We start from the raw sequence: 19625 nt of genomic DNA, 5'->3' as shown, positions 1-19625 counted from the left end.
GTGAGGAGTCCTGCAACGATGTTCTCCCCGTGACCATGTGAGTTTCCTCTGGGTGCTCTGGTTTCCTCCCACATTCCAAAGATGCACAGTTAGGGTTGATGAGTTGTCGTTGTGCCACGTTGGCACCAGAAATGCAGCGGCACTTGTAGGCTGCCCAGCACGATCCTCACTGGCATGATTTGGTGCGATCAGGGCATCGCTGATGCGCATGTGACAGATAAAGCTGATCAAAAAAAGAAACAGTCCCACCCTATCCAGCCTTTCTTTCTCACTCAAGTGCTGGAGTCCTAGTGACTTCCTCATGAATCTTCTCTAATGACATCCTTTCGGTGACTGGGTGACCACAGCTGTGTACAGTACTCCAAGGGTGGTCTCACCAATGTCTTGTACAGCTGTAACATGACATACTGACTTTATCTCTGAATGCCCTGAAGGATGAAGACCAACGTGCTGAATAGCTCCTTCACCACTCTGTTCTGCTCTCGAGGAAGTACATAACTGTACCCCTAGGTATCTCTGTTCTACAACACCCCCTATTGCTCACCAGCTGTAGCCTATAAAATGATAAGATATTGGAACAGAAAAGTGTTTTTTACTGAAGGTGAAACTAAGGGCAGATTCTCCTTTTTTTTTAATGTTCTACCACTCCACGAGGTGCCTGTCCCTCTCTAACAGAGTGTGAATTCAATCATTTTATAAAATAGCACACACAAAATGCTGAAGGAACTCAGCAGGCCAGGCAACCCATCCAGATGAAGGGTCTCGGCCTGAAATGCCGACTGTACTCTTTTCCATAGATGCTTGCTATCCTGCTGAGTTCCTCCAGCATTCTGTGCGTGTTGTTTGGATTTCCAGCATGTGCAGATTTTCACTTGTTTGTGATTTTAAGACAGTTTTATGCATTACTGGGTGTTTGTGTTTGTTTGCGTGTTGAAAGACAATAGACAATAGACAGTAGGTGCAGGAGTAGGCCATTCAGCCCTTCTAGCCAGCACCGCCATTCACTGTGATCATGGCTGATCATACACAATCAGTACCCCGTTCCTGCCCTCTCCCCATATCCCTTGACCCCGCTCTCTATAAGGAGAGAGGCCAACTGAACGTAACTGAAATATCTCCCTTTTGAATGAAGAAGATATGAATTTTATTTTCTTTAGAACGCATTTTAATCAGTCTAAAATCAAAAGCAACAAAACAGAATTATTGGTTATGTGGCTTGCTTGGTGATTTGTTTCTAAATAAGCTCCATTCAGCCCATTGAGTTTGTTCTGTGATTAAGTCACAACTGGTTTCTTTATCTAAATCTTCTTAGACCATAAGACTGAAAGACATAAGAGCAGAATAAGGCCATTTGGCCCATCGAGTCTGCTCTGCCACTCCATTATGGCTATATTCCCTCTCAACCGCATTCTCCCGCCTTCTCCCTATATCCCTTAACCCCTTTAACCACCATGAGCCCATCAATCTCTTTCTTAAGTGCACCCAAAGACTTGGCCTCTGTGGCAAGAAATTCTACAGGATCACCACCCTCTGGCTGAAACTTGTCTTCATTTGCACAATGGTCATTTGTCGGACTTTGTTTGTGTGTAGTTTTTCATTGATTCTATTTTATTTATTTGATCTGGTGTGAATGCCTACAAGAAAACGGATCTCTGGGTTGTATAAGGAGGCATATACGTACTTTGATAATAACTTTACTTTCCGCTTTGAACTTTGAAGAAATTCCTGCTCGTCTAAGCTCTAAAGGGATGTCCTTTAATTCTGAGTCTCTGCACTTGGATCATGAGCTCCCTTGGAAGAAACCAGCGTCTTCTCGAGAAAGGTACTGAGCAGCCAGCAGGAAAAAGAGTGTAAATCATCCTGAAGCGATGTCTTCTGGAGATGAAACAGAACTGTTGCAAGACAAACATTCATTTTAGCTGTTATTAGTGTGGATTGCAATTAATGGGATGAGAATTAGTAGGTATTATAGAAATTATAGACTTTTGGGAATAATTTCACTACCAGGTTCAAATGATAGCCAATAAACCACTTGAGCTTCATTCTCACTCCTGGATGATGTCATCTAAACCCTGAAAGTAAATTAGAGATTTCATATTCAATTACATCCAGCTGCGGACATATACTTCAGAAGGAAAATCAGAATCGGGTTTATTGTTACAGACAAATGTTGTGAAATTTGTTGTTTTGCAACAGCAGTCCAGTGCAATACATTAAAAAAAAACTAGTTATAAGAAATATTTTTTAAAATAATAAAATAATAGGCATTCACAGTAGAACAAAAAAAATAGAATTGATGAAAATCTACACACAAAGACGGACAAAAAACCAATGGGCAAAAGCTAAACTGTGCAAGTATATACAAACGTTTGTACATAAATAGATAGAGAGACAGATAGATAGTGTGAAAGAGAGCAAAATAGTGAGGCAGCATTCATGGGTTCATAGATCATTCAGAGATCTGATAGTGGAGGGGAAGAAGCTGTCTTCAGGCTCCTGTACCTCCTCCCAGATGGTAGCAATGAGATAATGTTCAAAGTTCAAAGTAAATTTATTATCATATATATCACTATATACTACTCTGAGATTCATTTTCATGTGGGCATACTCAATAAATCTACAGAATAATAACTATTACAGAGTCAATGAAAGACCTCCCAACTAGGGCATTTGACCAGACTGCAGAAGACAACAAAATGTGCAAACACGAAATGAAGAAATAATAAATAAGTAAGCAATAAATATCGAGAATGTGAGATGAAGGGTCCTTGAAAGTGAGTCCTTTGGTTGTGGGAAAATTTCATTGATGCAACAAGTGAAGTTCAGTGAAGATATCTCCTTTGGTTTAAGAGCCTGATGCTTGAGGGGTAATAACTATTCCTGAACCTGGTGGTGTGAGACTGAAGCTCCTGTACCTTCTTCCTGATGGCAGCAGTGAGAGGAGAGCATGTCCTGAGTGGTGGAGGACCTTGACGATGGACGCTGGTTTCCTGAGGCAGTGTTTTATGCAGATGTGCTCAATAGTTGGGAGGGTTTTAACCATGATGGACCGGGCCGTATGCATTACATTTTGTAGGATCTTCCATTCATGGGCATTAGTATTTCCATACCAGGTTGTGATGCAGCCAGTCAATATCCTCTCTCTACACATCTCTAGAAGTTTGTCAAAGTTTTTGATGTGATGCCGAATCTCCGCAAACTCCTAGGGAAGCAGAAGCACAGCCATCCTGCCTTCATAAATGCATTTATGTGCTGGGCCCAGGACAGGTCCTCTGAACTAATAACTTGAGATGAGGCCATTCAGGCAAGTTGATAAACTAAGACTGAATGCTTTCTGTGAATCATGAATTTTAATTAGATTATAAATTGGGAACCTAGGCAACACAAAATGTGTACCTATAGGTAGGTATCAGACTCTGGGACATGGCTACAATCTAAAATGGATGCATGACAGATTCAATGTGAAGTTGATCTATTTCCAGTCTGATTATCCAAGTTATGCATTTTTAGTGGGGTTGTGGTTCGGAACATTGAACATAGAACTGCATAGTACAGATCCTTTGGCCCACAGTCTGTTTCCAACATTTCATTTTAACCTACTCAAAGATCAATCTGAACATTCCCTCCCACATAGTCCTCCATTTTTTAACCATTCATGTGCATATTTAAGAGTCTTTTAAATGTCCCTAATGTATCGGCATCTGCCACTACATCCAGCAGTATATTTTATGCACTTACCATTTCCTGTGCCTCTGATATCCCACTCTACTTTCCTCCAATCAACTAAAAAATATGTCCTCTTGCATTAGCCATTTCCACCCTGGGGAAAGAAAGGTGGTGATTGTCCACTTTGTCTATGGCTCTTATCATCTTATACACCTCTGCTAAGTAACCCTCATCCTCTTGTGCGCCAAAGAGAATAGATTGAAGTTTTGTTTTATTTGTCAAATGTACATTGAAACATCAAAGCATAGACCGAAATGTGTGGTTTGCTTCAATGGCCAACACAGAACACAGCCTCTAAGTATTGCCATGCTTCTGGTGCCAGTATATCATGCCCACAATTCACTAACCCTAATCCATATGTTTTGGAATGTGGATGGAATGTGGAGCACCACACAGTCTCGGAGAGAACATACAAACTCCTTACAGACAGTGGCGGGAATCGAACCCCAATCTTCCAATCGCTTGTGCTGTAAAGCATTAGGCAGATCCCTATGTTACCATGTTGCCCAACCTAGCCCTAGCTTGCTCAACATTTCCTCGTCAGATATGTCCTGTAATCCAGGCAGCACCCTGGTAAATTCCTTCTGCACCCTCTCTAAACCTCCACGTCCTTTGCCATATTGTGGCAACCAAGAACTGATCACAATGCTCCAAGTGTGCTCTAACCAGTTTTATAGAGATGCAATGTGAAGATGGTCTGGGGTTCTAAATGCCCAAGCCCATTCTAACTACCTTCTATAGGATCACCACCGAGAATGTCCTGTCTGGCTAGGTTATACGGAAGCTGCAACACATCAGACCACAAGACCCTACAGAGGATAATAAAATCTGCTGAGAAGATTTACCAGGGTCTCCCTCCCCGCCCGTCCCCATTTGGGACATTCACTGGGAGTATTGCAGACAAAGGGCACAAATCATTGCTGAGGATCCTGTTCTGAATGCAGCAGCAATGAATATGAAACTGAGACAGGGTTTATAAACAAATCCCGAGATTTATTAACCTCTGCTCAAAACTTAGAAAAGTAAACAAATGACTAACTTATTCGGAAGTTAACAGTTAGGCAGCAAAATCTACAAACAGTCAAACATAGAAACTGTTCTTAACAAGTTCTCATCTAAGCACAGGCTTAAAGTGATATAGTCAAAAGTCCATGTGATTTATACAGTCATTAAGGAGAGACTTCCCTGAAACAAACGATCCCTTCGAAGTGTTGACAAATCTGCCAATCCCACAGCCAGGAGATGCCTTATTCGCGGAAATCACTAGGAAATAAAAGGAACGGACCTTTTGACTGGAGGGTGGTCACTGCACAAACCTTCCCGACCTTGCAGGGGTTTAACTCAAATGTGCATACCACAAATCTGGAACAAAGTCACAAAGGCCAATCTTTCCCCAAAATGCTGAACGACATTAACTTTATCCAATCCTTTGCAATCAGATAACTCTGGTACTGCCTTCACTCTCTGATACTGGACTGTAAGGGAAAAATAAACGTGCAACAAACAAAACCGGTGGAGCCTCCACACCTCCGACTGGCAACAACAACGCTGCACAAAAATAAAAATGAGAATTGTGTCACAGACCGCGAGCTTGGTTTAAATACCATTTGGAACATGCCATCACGTGACATAATATCACCGCACAGTCATGAGACAATTACATCATCCCATTCACAAGACCATTGAATCATCCCACTGTCCCGTGATCAAACTGTGAACATGTAACAATCCCCATCACCCATCTCACAATCACTTTGACCTTCTACGATCAGGAAGGAGGTACAAGAGTCTTAGGCTGCGTCCAAACTAGACCAGAAAATTTTGAAAACGCCGGTTCCGCGTAAAAATGATAGGCGTCCACACCATGCATTTTTGAAAATACCTCCGTCCACACATTAAAGCGGGTATTTATATTTCTGTTTCCACTGTGGAATTGTGCTGTTTCTGTTGGTCAAAAACTAGAGTACCTACAACAACAGTGAAAGGAAGTTTACAACAATGTCTGCGAGGAATACAATAAAAACCTCCGCTGGAAAAAGCAGGCTGGACTTCTTTGTTTGGACAGACGATGAAGTCAAGCTGCTTTTGCGAGTTAGAAAATGACTACAAAGTCAGCAAAGCAGTGGAGAACGTGGACTGGGAGTCATGCCAAATCAAATACAACGACATCCTCGACCACTATAAAGAACAGTACCTCGCGGCAGAGTGATCGGAATCTCTGGGTAAAGACTACCCGCAGAAATTGGATGATATAACCAAGACAATTATTGTAACCAAACTTAAGGCAGTTCATCACTAATACCGGCAGGCAGTGGACACGGGACGAAAAAGTGGACACGATAGAGTAGCTCTACTGTATTTTGAGTTGCGTGAGCAGATCTGGGTGGGGGGGGGGGGGCTCACCAGCCACAATGGCAATTCAAGGCGGCATTGAAACCTGCAATGTGGAGGATAGGGTTGACACACATCACAGCGACTGATGTACAGCCTCTTCCCCCGCTTCGACGAGTACACCCGACAAGCAACAGGTGATGGCTGCGACAAGTTTGGTGTCGAATCTCACCGTGAAAGAGTTGGTGCGCATTTGTCCAGTTACAGAGTAGAAAAACTTAAAAGGAAATTGCCAAACAACGGACAGCTGTTGGCTCTCGTGCAGGAGGACTTACAACTAAAAAAAAATCAAATACTGGAGCGTATGGAGGCAACCGACAGGGAGTTCACGGACAGTGTGACCCGGCTGATGACAAAAATTGAAAAACTGACTGACTCAGGGATTTGCAAAGATGAGGAACATGATGGCTCCCCCACCCCCCCCCCCCCCCCCAGTACTTTTCACTACCACAATACCATCCTCACAGCCACTACAATAGCTACACATATGGACACACAGAGCCCCGGGTGGCCCCACCAACATCTTCCCCACTCCCACAGAGGGGTCACCCTGGAAACATTTCCTACAGCCATAGTCTCTTCACCGACGAAAGGGACACAGCTACAACTCAATGCAACGAGGCTTGTTACTGGGCAAAAGTGAAATGTGCTGTTGCCCTCATTTGTTTGCCTTTACTTTTGCCATGTCTTTCTGTATTATTTTGCTGTATTTAACATGTGCAATAAAACGAGTTACTGGGCAAAAGTGATTTTATTTTTACCTGAGTAAAAGTGAAACTTACAATTTTCCTTTTTTGGCCTTAACATTTTCACATCTATGCCAAACTTAAGCTACTACTTAAAAATGACATTTTGGAAGTAGTGACAATTGCATCTATTGAATGTTTGCACAAGGAATACATTAATAAAGCACCTTGTTAAATGTATAAAACATGTTTGCATCAGTGTTATCTTGTATTTCCATACAATGTTACATTAGGCTGCTACACATCCATTGTCAGAGAAGTACTTGCATGAATACAAGCAAGGACAGAAAACAGGGCCAAGTGAGTATACTTATTTATTCTGTAAGTTATGGGTCAAAGTATTTGGTGAGTACATTTGTAACTCTTCTGGCTTCAGTCTCGTTGCCGTCTGTTCTGAAATTGTTAGGTTGTGTGAGGTGGGGGAGTTGAAATTCTCTGTCATACTGCAAAGCTGCAGTAACATTCTGCTCAGGGACAGTCTCCTTAAGCACGCATAAGTAACAAAGGGAAGGTCCTCTGTATTTATGTCCATTGCTCTGCGCAGAGCGCCAAATCTTGTCTTCAAACGTCCGAAAGAGCATTCAATTACCATTCTTGACTTGCACAAGGACATGCCAAAGTACTGTTCCTGTGGGGTCACACCACCGTTAGTGTACTCTTTCATAGCATAAGGGTCTCCCAGCAAAAAAAACACAGGAATGGCATCCTCACCCTCCACCACAACTCATCTGAAAGAGGGGATCCTCTCATTTTTCAAGTAATTAATTTTACAATTTGCAAATATACGAGCATCATGGACACAGCCTGGCCATTTCACAACAACGTCCATAAAGCAGTATTTGCAATCACGTGTAGACGGTACGTTCAAAGAAAATCTGCCCTTTCTATTCAGGTAATTGGTGGAGTTTGTTGTAGGCTGTTTAACTTCATTGTATGTGCAATCAACCACCCTCAAACACTGTGGCATTCCGTGAGTATGGTGGAAGTTGGTTACAAGTTACTTCACCTCAGAATCTGTGCATGGGATCTTGACGTATGCAGGGCCCAGATGTACAGTTATAGCCTTGTATACTTCTCTAATTATCTTGGACACCACCTGCCTTGATAATCCAAATGCGTTCGCCATTTTTCTGAGCCTTCCTTCATCGCTTAGGTAGTACAAAGTGCAAGTGACCTTTTTAACCACATCCACCGGTGATCTCATTCGTGTTGTCTGGCCTTCGATGTGAGGATGTAATAGTTCACTTAGACTAAAAAAGGAGCTCCTGGACATTCTAAAGTTCTTCAGGAAAAAAGACGTTCTTCAGGAACCACGACTTCATTTACAAAACTGTCCCACAAAGCACTGGTTCGGCCAGGTCATCTCCAAAACCGCTGGTCTTTGTACTGTTGATAACAATGTTGACGTCGTGTAGATCCATTACACCGCAACTGTGAGTACAAAAGACGTCTTTTTGTACGTAGATATGCTGCCTGTACATGGTAGGTCGCTATGTTTAACTCCAAACAAGCTATTAATGTAGACAATAAACAACACATGCATGAAGCCGTCCGCCATTGTTGTTGTGGTTTTGGAGGTTGCGTTCAAGAAAACAATGAAAAGCCGTGCTGCCGACACCATCTGTTCCGGCACGTCATGACAGCGTTTTTAAAAATATCCGGTTACCCCGTCCACACTGCTCTGGCCAACCTGCATTTTCAAATTTACACACTCTGCAGGCCGTTTTAGGAAAGCTCCATTTTCGGGGGAGGAAAACGCCATTTCAGTGTGGACAGAGGGTCAAAAGGAAAAGTAAAGGCTTCGGTTACGGATTTATCCGGTCTAGTGTGGACATAGCCTTAGGACTAAACTGTCAGCCGAGCTAACATCTTCTTCCCTCAGGCTAAGAGACTAATGAATACCCTGCTAGTACCAAGGTCTCATCACTTGGACAACGAGCTGGTTACTGTATACTATACAGCCATTCAGCCCATCGAATCTACTCTATCACTTGATCATGACTGATGTATTTTCATTCTCAACACTATTTTCTTTCCTTCTGTCCATAACCTTTGACGCTCTGGAAACTATACCCAATGATTTGGCCTCCACAATCAACTATGATAACAAATTCCACAGATTCACCACCATCTTCCTCCTCATCTTTGTTCTAAAGGGATGTCCTTCTACACTGAGGTTGACAGACAGACAGACATACTTTATCCTTTATTGATCCCGAGGGAAACTGGGTTTCATTACAGTCACACCAACCAAGAATAGTGTAGAAATATAGCAATATAAAACCATAAATAATTAAATAATAAGTAAATTATTCCAAATGGAAATAAGTCCAGGACCAGCCTATTGGCTCAAGGTGTCTGACACTCCGAGGGAGGAGTTGTAAAGTTTGATGGCCACAGGCAGGACTGACTTCCTATGACACTCAGTGTTACATCTCGGTGGAATGAGTCTCTGGCTGAACGTACTCCTGTGCCTAACCAGTACATTATGGAGTGGATGGGAGACATTGTCCAAGATGGCATGCAACTTGGACAGCATCCTCTTTTCAGACACCACTGTCAGAGAGTCCAGTTCCACCCCCACAACATCACTGGCCTTACGAATGAGTTTGTTGATTCTGTTGGTGTCTGCTACCCTCAGCCTGCTGCCCCAGCACACAACAGCAAACATGATAGCACTGGCCACTACAGACTCGTAGAACATCCTCAGCATCTTCCGGCAGATGTTAAAGGACCTCAGTCTCCTCAGGAAGTAGAGACGGCTCTGACCCTTCTTGTAGACAGCCTCTGTGTTCTTCGACCAATCCAATTTATTGTCAATTCGTATCCCCACCAGGTATTTATAATCCTCCACCATGTCCACACTGACCCCTTGGATGGAAACAGGGGTCACCGGTGCCTTAGCCCTCCTCAGGTCCACCACCAGCTCCTTACTCTTTTTCACATTAAGCTGCAGATGATTCTGCTCGCACCACGTGACAAAGTTTCCCACCGTAGCCCATCTCCCTTGCTGATGCATCCAACTATGGCAGAGTCATCAGAAAACTTCTGAAGATGGCAAGACCCTGTGCTGTGTTCTCTGATTCTGGACTTTCCCTCAAAAGGAAACTTTTGTTCTACATCCACTCTATGTCTTTGAATATTCAATTGTTTTCAATGAGGTCACCATTCATTCTTATAAACTTCAATTAGAATAGGCAAAGACCCAGTATACATTAACCCTTTCATTCCTAGGATAATTTTTGCATGCCTTATCCAGTTCCAGCACATCACTTTTTAGATATGGGGCCCAAAACTGTTCATAGTACTCCACATGTGGTGTGACTAACGCCTTACAAAACTCAGCATTAATTCTTACTTTAATATTCTAGTCCTCTCAAAATAAATGCTAATGAAGCATTTGCCTTCCTTACCACCGACACAAGCTGCAAGTGAACCTTTAAGGGATCCGGCAGTAGGATTCCCAAGTCCCTATGCACCTTTATTGCAAAGTTAATGAAGTTAATGGAGAAGGTTGCTTACTAATGAAGACAGTTAGAGAGAAAACATGAACAAAGATATGTAAATGCTGTGGAATGTAGAAGTGCTGGAAATACCCAAGAGGTAGAGAGGGAGAGGGAGAGGGAGAGGGAGAGGGGGAGAGAGAGAGAGAGAGAGAGGGAGAGGGAGGGAGAGAGAGAGAGGGAGAGGGAGAGGGAGGGAGAGAGAGGGAGGGAGGGAGAGAGAGAGAGAGGGAGGGAGGGAGAGAGAGAGAGGGAGGGAGAGAGAGAGGGAGAGAGAGGGAGAGAGCGAGGGAGAGAGAGAGAGGGAGAGGGAGGGAGAGAGGGAGGGAGAGAGGGAGAGGGAGAGAGAGAGGGAGAGAGGGAGAGAGAGAGAGAGAGAGGGAGAGGGAGGGAGAGAGAGGGAGAGGGAGGGAGAGAGAGAGAGGGAGAGGGAGAGGGAGGGAGGGAGAGAGAGGGAGGGAGGGAGGGAGAGAGAGAGAGAGAGAGAGAGAGAGAGAGAATCTAATAATCCACAAGTCCTGAAACATGCTTGGTTTATCCTCACCATGGTACTTCAGAGGTTACCAGAGCTGTCTATCAAAGTCAAAGTAAACGTAAATTTATTTTCAAAGTACGTGTAGGTACTATATTGAGATTCATTTTCTTACAGGTATTCACAGGAAAATAAATAAATACAACCCTCGCCCTAACCATCTCTCCTCGCTGTCTGCAGGGATCGCTCCCTCCGCAATTCCTTGTCCATTCGTGTCCCCCCCCCCCCCCCACCCCCCACACTAATCTCACTCTCGACACTTATCCCTACAAGCGGCCCATGTGCTTCACCTGCCCATACACCTCCTCCCTCTCCTGTCCTCAGGGCCCCAGGCAGTCCTTTCAGGTAAGGCAATGCTTCATTTGTGAATCTGCTGGGGTTTATTTATTATGTCTCGTGCTCCCCGTCTGGTGTCTTCTACTTTGGGGAGACCTGTCATAAACTGGAGGACCCTTCATCGAACAGCTCGGCTCGATCCGCCACAAGTGGGACCTCCCGGTGGCCAAACATTTTAATTCCGATTCCCATTCCTGTTCCAACATGTCAGTCCATGGCCTCCTCTTGTGCTAAGATGAGGCCATCCTCAGGATGGTGAAGAAACACCTTATATTCCATCTGGGTAGGCTCCAACCTGATGGCATGAATACAGATTACTCCTCCCAGTAAACAAATTCTCCAACCCCCCCCCCCCCCAACTTCTTCCTCTAAACCCCACTCAGACCTTTTACCTTTTCTCACCTGCCTACGGGGTTTCCTCATCCTTCCCTTTCTCCTATGGCCCTCTCTCCTCTCTTAACGAATTCCTTCTTCTCCAACCCTTGATCTTTCCCATCCAACTGGCTTCAGTTATCACCTTCCAGCTAGCCTCCTTCCCCTCCCCCCATCTTTTTATTTTGTCCTCTTCCCCCAGTGCTGAGGAAGGGTCTCAACCTGAAACATCGACTGCTTATTCATTTCCGTAGATGCTGCCTGACCTGCTGAGTTCCTCCAGTGCTCTGTCCGTGTTGCTTTAAATTTCCAGCACCTGCAAACTTTCTGGTGTTTGTAAATAGAATTTATGAAAACTATACACAAATTAAGACAGACAAACAACCAATATGCAAAAGATGACAAATTGTGCAAATTTAGAAAAAGTAATACTGAGAAGATGAGTTATAGAATTCTTGAAAGTGAGTGTGTAGATTGTGGAATCAGTACGGAGAAACATAGAACAGAAAACCTACAGCACAATACAGGCCCTTCAGCCCACAAAGTTCTGCCAAACATGTCCCTACCTTAGAAATTACTGGGCTTACCCATAGCCCTCCATTTTTCTAAGCTCCATGTACCTATCCAAAAGTCTCTTAAAAGACCCTATCGTATCCGCCTCCACCACTGTTGCCAGCAGCCCATTCCACACCACTCTCTGAGAAAAAACTTACCTCTGACATCAGAGCTGGCTCGTTGGTCTAGGGGTATGATTCTCGCTTAGGGTGCGAGAGGTCCCGGGTTCAAATCCCGGACGAGCCCATGTTTTAAGCATGATGCTATTATAGTGCATTTCATCAGTAAGATAGTTTGTTCATCCATTCTTCCCGTGTGCGGTTAATAGGTTAGCTGGTTATTGTAAATTGGTGCTTTCAAGAAGGAACTAGATAGGTATCTTATGGATAGGGGAATCAAGGGATATGGGGACAAGGCAGGAACCAGGTATTGATAGCAGATGACCAGCCGTGATCTCAAAATGGCGGTGCAGGCTCGAAGGGCCGAATGGTCTACTTCTGCACCTATTGTCTATTGTCTATCTCCTCTGTACCTACTCCCTAGCACCTTAAACCTGAGTCCTCTTGTGGCAACCATTTCAGCCCTGGGAAAAAGCCTCTGACTATCCACACGATCAATGCCTCTCATCATCTTATACACCTCTACCAGGTCACCCCTCATCCTCCATCGCTCCAAGGAGAAAAGGCCAAGTTCACTCAACCTTTTTTCATAAGGCATGTTCCCCAATCCAGGCAACATCCTTGTAAGCCTCCTCTGCACCCTTTCTATGGCACCCACATCTTTCCTGTAGTGAGGCGAACAGAACTGAGCATAGTACTCCAAGTGGGAGATATGTGAAGTTATCCACAATGGTTCAGGAGGCTGAAGGTCAAAGGGTCATAACTCGGACTGGATAGCTGATAGAGGTGATCAGCTTCCAGTCAAGATGGCAACTGTATACAACGCTCCTTCGGTCGACATCTTCTGGATAGATCATGAAACCATATATTTCACTTCTTTTAGTCTTTTACATTTGCTTTTCATTTTGAATTGTTGGAGCCTGTGATATGCAGTTTGGAGATCGTTTGGGTGTTTCAGCACACTGCAGTCTCCGAGGGGATTCCAGGAGGCAGAGGCAACGTGCAGGAACCTCCTGGTGAGAAGGCTGTGGGCCATGTACAACTCTATTTTGCCAATTAAAGCTTCCATTGTTCGTCGACTAAAGCGATGCGGGAGATTGAAACACCGGCTGCCTGCCTTTTTTCTTCTGATGGAGAGGGGGAGACTGCCTTTTTATCACTGGTGAGATCACTCTGCTACAGAGAGGGAGGAGGTTGCTCAGGATTCCTGTGTTTTCATTGTAGACGTGGACTTTGGACTTGTTTCAGTTTTATGGTTTCTTTGTGTTCTGTGTTTTTCGCTCGATCATTCTCATCTTCTTGTATGTCAGGGAGGGAGTTTTGGGAGTCAATGAGCCTGTTCTATGTTTCTTCATTTTTTTGTGTGGGGAGGAGGGATTTGGGGGTTGATGATCATTCTTTTCATTCTTGGTTTCACGGCAATCTGGAGAAAAAGAGTTTCAGAGTTGTACACTTTGATAATAAATTAATCTTTGACCCTTTGTACACATGATAGGTGTGGTAAACCATGTATACCTGTCTGGACACGCCCCTCTGCTGAACTGCTCCTGTGGCTCCTCCCACAGACCCCTGTATAAAGGAGATGAGGCCCTGCTCCTCCCACAGTCATTCAACATGGTGGTGCTCCGTTTCGCTGTTAATAAAAGCCTATCATTATTTACTCTACTTCCAGTCTCCTAGAGTTATTGATGGTGCATCAGTAGGGTAATGTTTTGATGAATGCTATCTGTTTTACAATCCCTGGAAATTCCTATACTATGTTCCTACCACAGGATTACCTTTGAACTCTAGAACTTTGAACAAGCTTTTGGCAGAAGTCTGATATCTCCCCATTTCCTTGGAGGGGCATTCATGCGAACATCTTGATATATTTTTCTTGCACATGGGAGGAGTTGTGGCTATATAAATGTAACAATTAGATATATTCCATTGGTGATGAATTATTTTAGGATTCTCCGAATCATAAAAGAGTTTTATAAATGCAAGTCCATACTGGCAGACTACAGCTGTAATCTGGGAATTTAGCATGGCCTCTAACTGATCTAATCCTGGCCTCTTCTCCCTCCCTTTCCAGACCTGATGAAAGGTCTCTGTCCACAAAGCCAAATGCTCATTCCTCGCCGTAGATGCTGCCTGACTTGATGAGTTCCTCCAGAATTTTGTATGTTATTGAAATAAGCAATGTATTTCTGTCATGAGTCATGTGAGACTGTGCACTGAGGTTTCCTGAGCACCTGTGATTGTTAGTTGTTGTTTTAACTAGAGTCATTTATCCCTTGTATGTTCTGCTTGTTTAATTTATCTTGATTGGCACGGGGTTTCCATTTAAAGTGGACTCCTGATTAGCACTTATCACAGGGTCCTTGTGTTTCAAGAATGATTCATCTTGAGATGTCGCTCAGTTGAGCACTCGATGTTCTGCGGGAATTCCTATCTGTAAACTTTTATTTCTGTCTCTACATTGGAGTCTGCCATTGCTCCATACTGGGTTCAGTTGTTAACCAGCGTGCACCGTGGCAATTTCTCTTTAGAAATATTCCCACCGATAACAGTGCTTTCCCGTTCCTCTCCATCCCAAATCTCATTACATCTCCATTGGCCCCTCCCATTTCTGTGGACATCTGCCATCCAGATGTTGAGCCATTGGTCAGTTCCTAATGTCACTGCAAACATCCAATCTAATTAGTCAGGCAGTGGCCAATTGCCAGCTATTTATCAAAAGACCCTTTCTAATTTGGTTATTATTTTCCAAACACTCAATGTTTAGAAATCCTTTGGGTTTAAATTAGTGTCAGATGCTTGATGTCTTAAGTTGTGTGATTTGGGGAAGGATATGGAATAATGCAAATTAATTTTCATCTGAAGTCACTTGTACATTAGATCACAGGTATAGAGTTTGTCATATAGAATAATTTGATGACTCATTACCATATTTCCATTGAGCTTTATCCTCCAATTATAAAGTCATAAGAGATGTATAATATCATTAAGTATATGTACACTCATGGCCACTTTATTAGGTACACCTGCTCACTAATGCAAATATCTAATCAGCCAATCATGTGGCAGCAATTCAATGCATAAAAGCATGCAGATATGGTGAAGAGATTCAGTTGTTGTTCAGACCAAATGTCAGAATGGGGAAGAAATATGACTTTGACCATAGGGTGAGTCGGTGCCAGATGGGGTGGTTTGAGTATCTCAGAGACTGCTGATCTCTTGAGATTTTCACACATACCAGCACAACTGTCTCTAGAATTTACAGAGAATGATGGAGGGGGAAAAAACAACAAAATAAAAATCCAGTGTGTGGTAGCTCTGTGGGCAAAAATCCCTTGTTAATGAGAGAGGTCCGAGGAGAATGGCCAGACTGGTTCAAGCTGACAGGAAGGCAACAGTAAATCAAATAACCACCTGTCACAACAGCGATGTGCAGAAAAGCAGCTCTGAATACACAAGATTCAAGATTGTTTAATGTCATTTCAGGTACCTAAGTGTAAAGCAGAACAAAATAATTGTTACTCCGGATCTGATACAGAACAAAAGAAAATGCAATCGGATAAAGAACACATAAATTTAAAAAATTCAATAAATATAAATACATAAGATAGCTTATATACATAGATTGATTGGATGTCCATAAAGTGACATCAGGAACAGGAGTGTCTATACATAAGGTGACTGACAGGAAATGATAAAGTAGTGGTAATGGGGGGGTGATGGAGGGGTGGGTTAGTGGGTGGTTGGGGGTGTGGAGGGGTCAGTGAGTGGGTGGTAATGGGGGGGTGATGGAGGGGTGGGTTAGTGGGTGGAGGTGTTGATCAGCCTCATTGCTTGAGGAAAGTGTTTTTGAGTCTGGTGGTCCTGGCATGGATGTTACGTAGCCTTCTCCCTGATGGGAGTGGGACAAACAGTCCATGAGCAGGGTGGGTGGGATCCTTCATGATGTTAAAAGCCTTTTTCTGACACCTTTCTATATGACGTCAGATAAGCTGGTGCCAGCGATGTGTTGGGCAGCTTTGACTACCCGTTGTAGAGCCTTCCTGTCTAGCACAGTGCAATTTCCGTACCATGCAGTAATGCAGCATGTTAGGATGCTCTCGTCTGCTTTACTGTTTGGGAGAAGTAACTGTTTTTGAGCCTGGTGGTCCTGGATTGGATGCTACATAGCCTCCTCCCTGATGGGAGTTGGTCAGTCCACGAGCAGATGGCTGAACGTCAAATCTTGAAGAGGATGGGCTACAGCAGCAGAAGACCATACCAGATTCCACTCCTAATAAAGTGGCTCCTGTGTGTATATAAATTGTATCTGATTCTAGAAATACAAGCATAAAGAGCAGATACAAACTTACTGTAATAAGGATGTTATCAGCAAACAGTCTGAACAACAGACCCTTGTTATGCAATAATCTGTCTGATCTCCTTAGGAGCTTAAGCCTACAGGGAAAACCAGGAAACACCACAGCAGTAAAACCAACTTGTCTCAGCAGTTTTATTCATGATTTTTTTGCTCATTTGTACGAAACCTTACACTTTGTGCACAGAGTTTGTGCAGTAACTTTCCACCGATTAGCGTGAAAAATCTCCCGAGTGTAGGGATGTTATTGACAAGAGATTTTGTGATTCATGCTATTCATGTTTGATTGTATGAGTAAAAGAGGCCATTCAGCTCATCAAGTCAATACAGACTTTTACAGTGATCCCATCAATCCAATCACTCACCATTTAGCGTATTAGAGACAAACAGCATGGAAACGGGTCCTTGGCAGGGGGGCTGAGGGGGGGGGGCCAGTCCATGCCAACCATGCTCCCCATCTGAAATTTTACCCACGTTTGTCCCTTATTCATGAAACGAGGGGTTCCCAACCTGGTTTCACAGAATTCTTGCTTGGTCCATGGCATAAAAAAGGCTGGTGACCCCTGCTCTAAACTTTTCCTCTCTGTGTACCTGTCCAAATGCCCTTTAAATGTTGTTAATATTTATTTATTTATTTTGAGATGCAGCGCAAAATTATCCCAATGAGCAGTGCCCGCCTGACAATCTATTTAATTTGAGTCTAATGACAGAACGATTCGCAATGACCAATTAACTTTCTCACTGGAAAATCTTTGGACTGTGGGAGGAAACCAGAGCACCTAGAAGGAACCCATGCAGTCACAGGGATAATGTACAAACTCCTCACAGACAACACCAGAATTGAACTCCAAACTCTGAAACCCTGGGCTGTAATGCATCTGCCGGAATCACTCCCTCTGGCAGCTCACTCCATACACGACCCCCTTCTTGATAAAAAATGGTAGTCATTGGGTTTCTGTTAAATGTCTCCCCTCTCAGTTCTGATTAAATATCATGAAGCTATCATGTGTTCATAGGGACTGTCACTCATAGTTAAGGCATCTTGAAGATGAATACCATAAGAATTTAAGGTATATGAGTATGCCATGAGATAATGTTAAAGCTATATCATTAGTCAGACCCCACTTGGAGTACTGTGTTCAGTTCTGGTCACCTCACTACAGGAAGGATGGGGATATTATAGAGAGAGCGCAGAGGAGATGTACAAGGATGTTGCCTGGATTGGGGAGCATGCCTTATGAGAATAGGTTGAGTGAACTCGGCCTTTTCTCCTTGGAGCAACGAAGGATGAGAGGCGTATAAGATGATGAGAGGCATTGATTGTGTTGATCGCCAGAGTCTTTTTCCCAGGGCTGAAATGGCTAACACAAGAGGGTATAATTTTAAGGTGCTTGGAAGTAGGTACGAGAGGGATGTCAGAGATAAGTTTTTCACACACGGAGTGGCGGGTGTGTGGAATGCACTGCCAGTGATGGTGGTGGAGGCAGATACAATAGGGTCTTTTAAGAGACTCTTAGATAGGTACATGGAGCTTAGAAAAATAGAGGGCTATGTGGTAGGGAAGTTCTAGGCAGTTTCTAGAGTAGGTAATGTGGTCGGCACAACGTTGTGGGCCAAAAGGCCTGTAATGTGCTGTAAGTTTCTATGTTCTATGAGTAGAATTAGGCATCTGACCCATCAAGTGTGCTTCATAGGTGATTATTTTACTAACATTAATATTCTCCCCCACCACCCCTTCTCCCAAAATCCATAACCCCTGCACCATTCAAGAACCTATCAATCTCAGTCAGAGGGTCATAGGTTCATAGTGCACACACACAGAAGCAGGTCTTTCAGCCCATCTAGAGTATGCTGAGCTATTATTCTGCTTTATCTCACCTGAACTGTAGTCCTCCACATCCCTCCCATTCATGCATCTACCCAAACTTCTTTTAAATGTCCCTCTGAGTGAAGAAGTTCCCTTTCATATTTCCCATTAATACACTGTTTTAAATACACCCAATGACTTGTTCTCCACAATGTGGCACTACCCTCGGTCTGAAGCAATTACTCCTTTATACTGAAAGTCCTCAGACCCTTGACTCTTGCAATTGAAAAATCCTCTCCACATACACTTCTTACAGTGACGTGGAAGACCATTTTTTCGTATATGTTGAATAATGGACAACAAGGACATCTGAGTTTATTTAAGAAGGAAACTAATGAATCTGAGACAGTCAGTGTGAAACCGGAATCCAAACTATGAGATGCTTCTTTCTCTTATTTATTGAGATAAAACACAAAATAAGCTCTTCCAGCACTCCGAGCCAGGCTACCCAGCAAACCCCTAATTTAATCCAAGCCTAATTATGGAGGAAATCCGGAGGAAAACCATATGGTCACAAGGAGAATGTACAAAGTCCTTACAGGCAGTGGCGGGAATTGAACCTAGGTCATCTGTAATGTAAAGTGTTGTGCTAACCACTACACTACCATTCCGGCCAAGGTGTGTGGTTGCCTGGAATCCAGGGATGGTTATGGGGGCAAATATTACAGAGTTAATTAAGAGGCTCTTAGATAGGCATATAAATGTGCAGAGAATGGAAGGATAGCAACATTGTGTAGGCAGGAAAGTTTGGTTTATTTAGGCATTTAATTATTAGTTTAATTAGCTTGGTGGAACATTGTAGGCCAAGGACCCTGTTCCTGTGTCAAACAATTCTTTGTCCTAATCTTGTCTCAGAGACAAGGTTACAAAGGGAAGGTACCAGCAAGGCCAACAAGATGAACTTCTGAGAAAATTTATGTTTGCTCACTAATAGAGTCTGGACCACATTGGCAAATCTTGTGCATCATGTTCCTCCATATTTAACCTCAAGAGTTTGGCTGCCTTCTTGAACCATTCATGCAATACTCATTGTTTTAAATGTGCGCGTTCATAGAACATGGAATACAGCACGGTACAGGCTCTTTGGGCCACAATGTTCTGCCAGCCCTTTAACTTACTCC

General features: G+C 43.4%; 1 non-coding gene across 1 annotated transcript; it reads left to right on the top strand.

The window, feature by feature from the left end:
- Positions 1–12335: 12335 nt before the first annotated feature.
- On the top strand, positions 12336–12407 carry trnap-agg (transfer RNA proline (anticodon AGG)). Its single transcript has one exon. It is a non-coding gene; the product is annotated as a tRNA-Pro (tRNA).
- Positions 12408–19625: the final 7218 nt, after the last annotated feature.

The sequence above is a fragment of the Hemitrygon akajei genome, chromosome 4, assembly GCF_048418815.1.
Source record: "Hemitrygon akajei chromosome 4, sHemAka1.3, whole genome shotgun sequence".
NCBI lineage: Eukaryota > Metazoa > Chordata > Chondrichthyes > Myliobatiformes > Dasyatidae > Hemitrygon > Hemitrygon akajei.
Note: the sequence above shows the minus strand (reverse complement) of the source record. Positions and strands in the feature narration are given on the sequence as shown.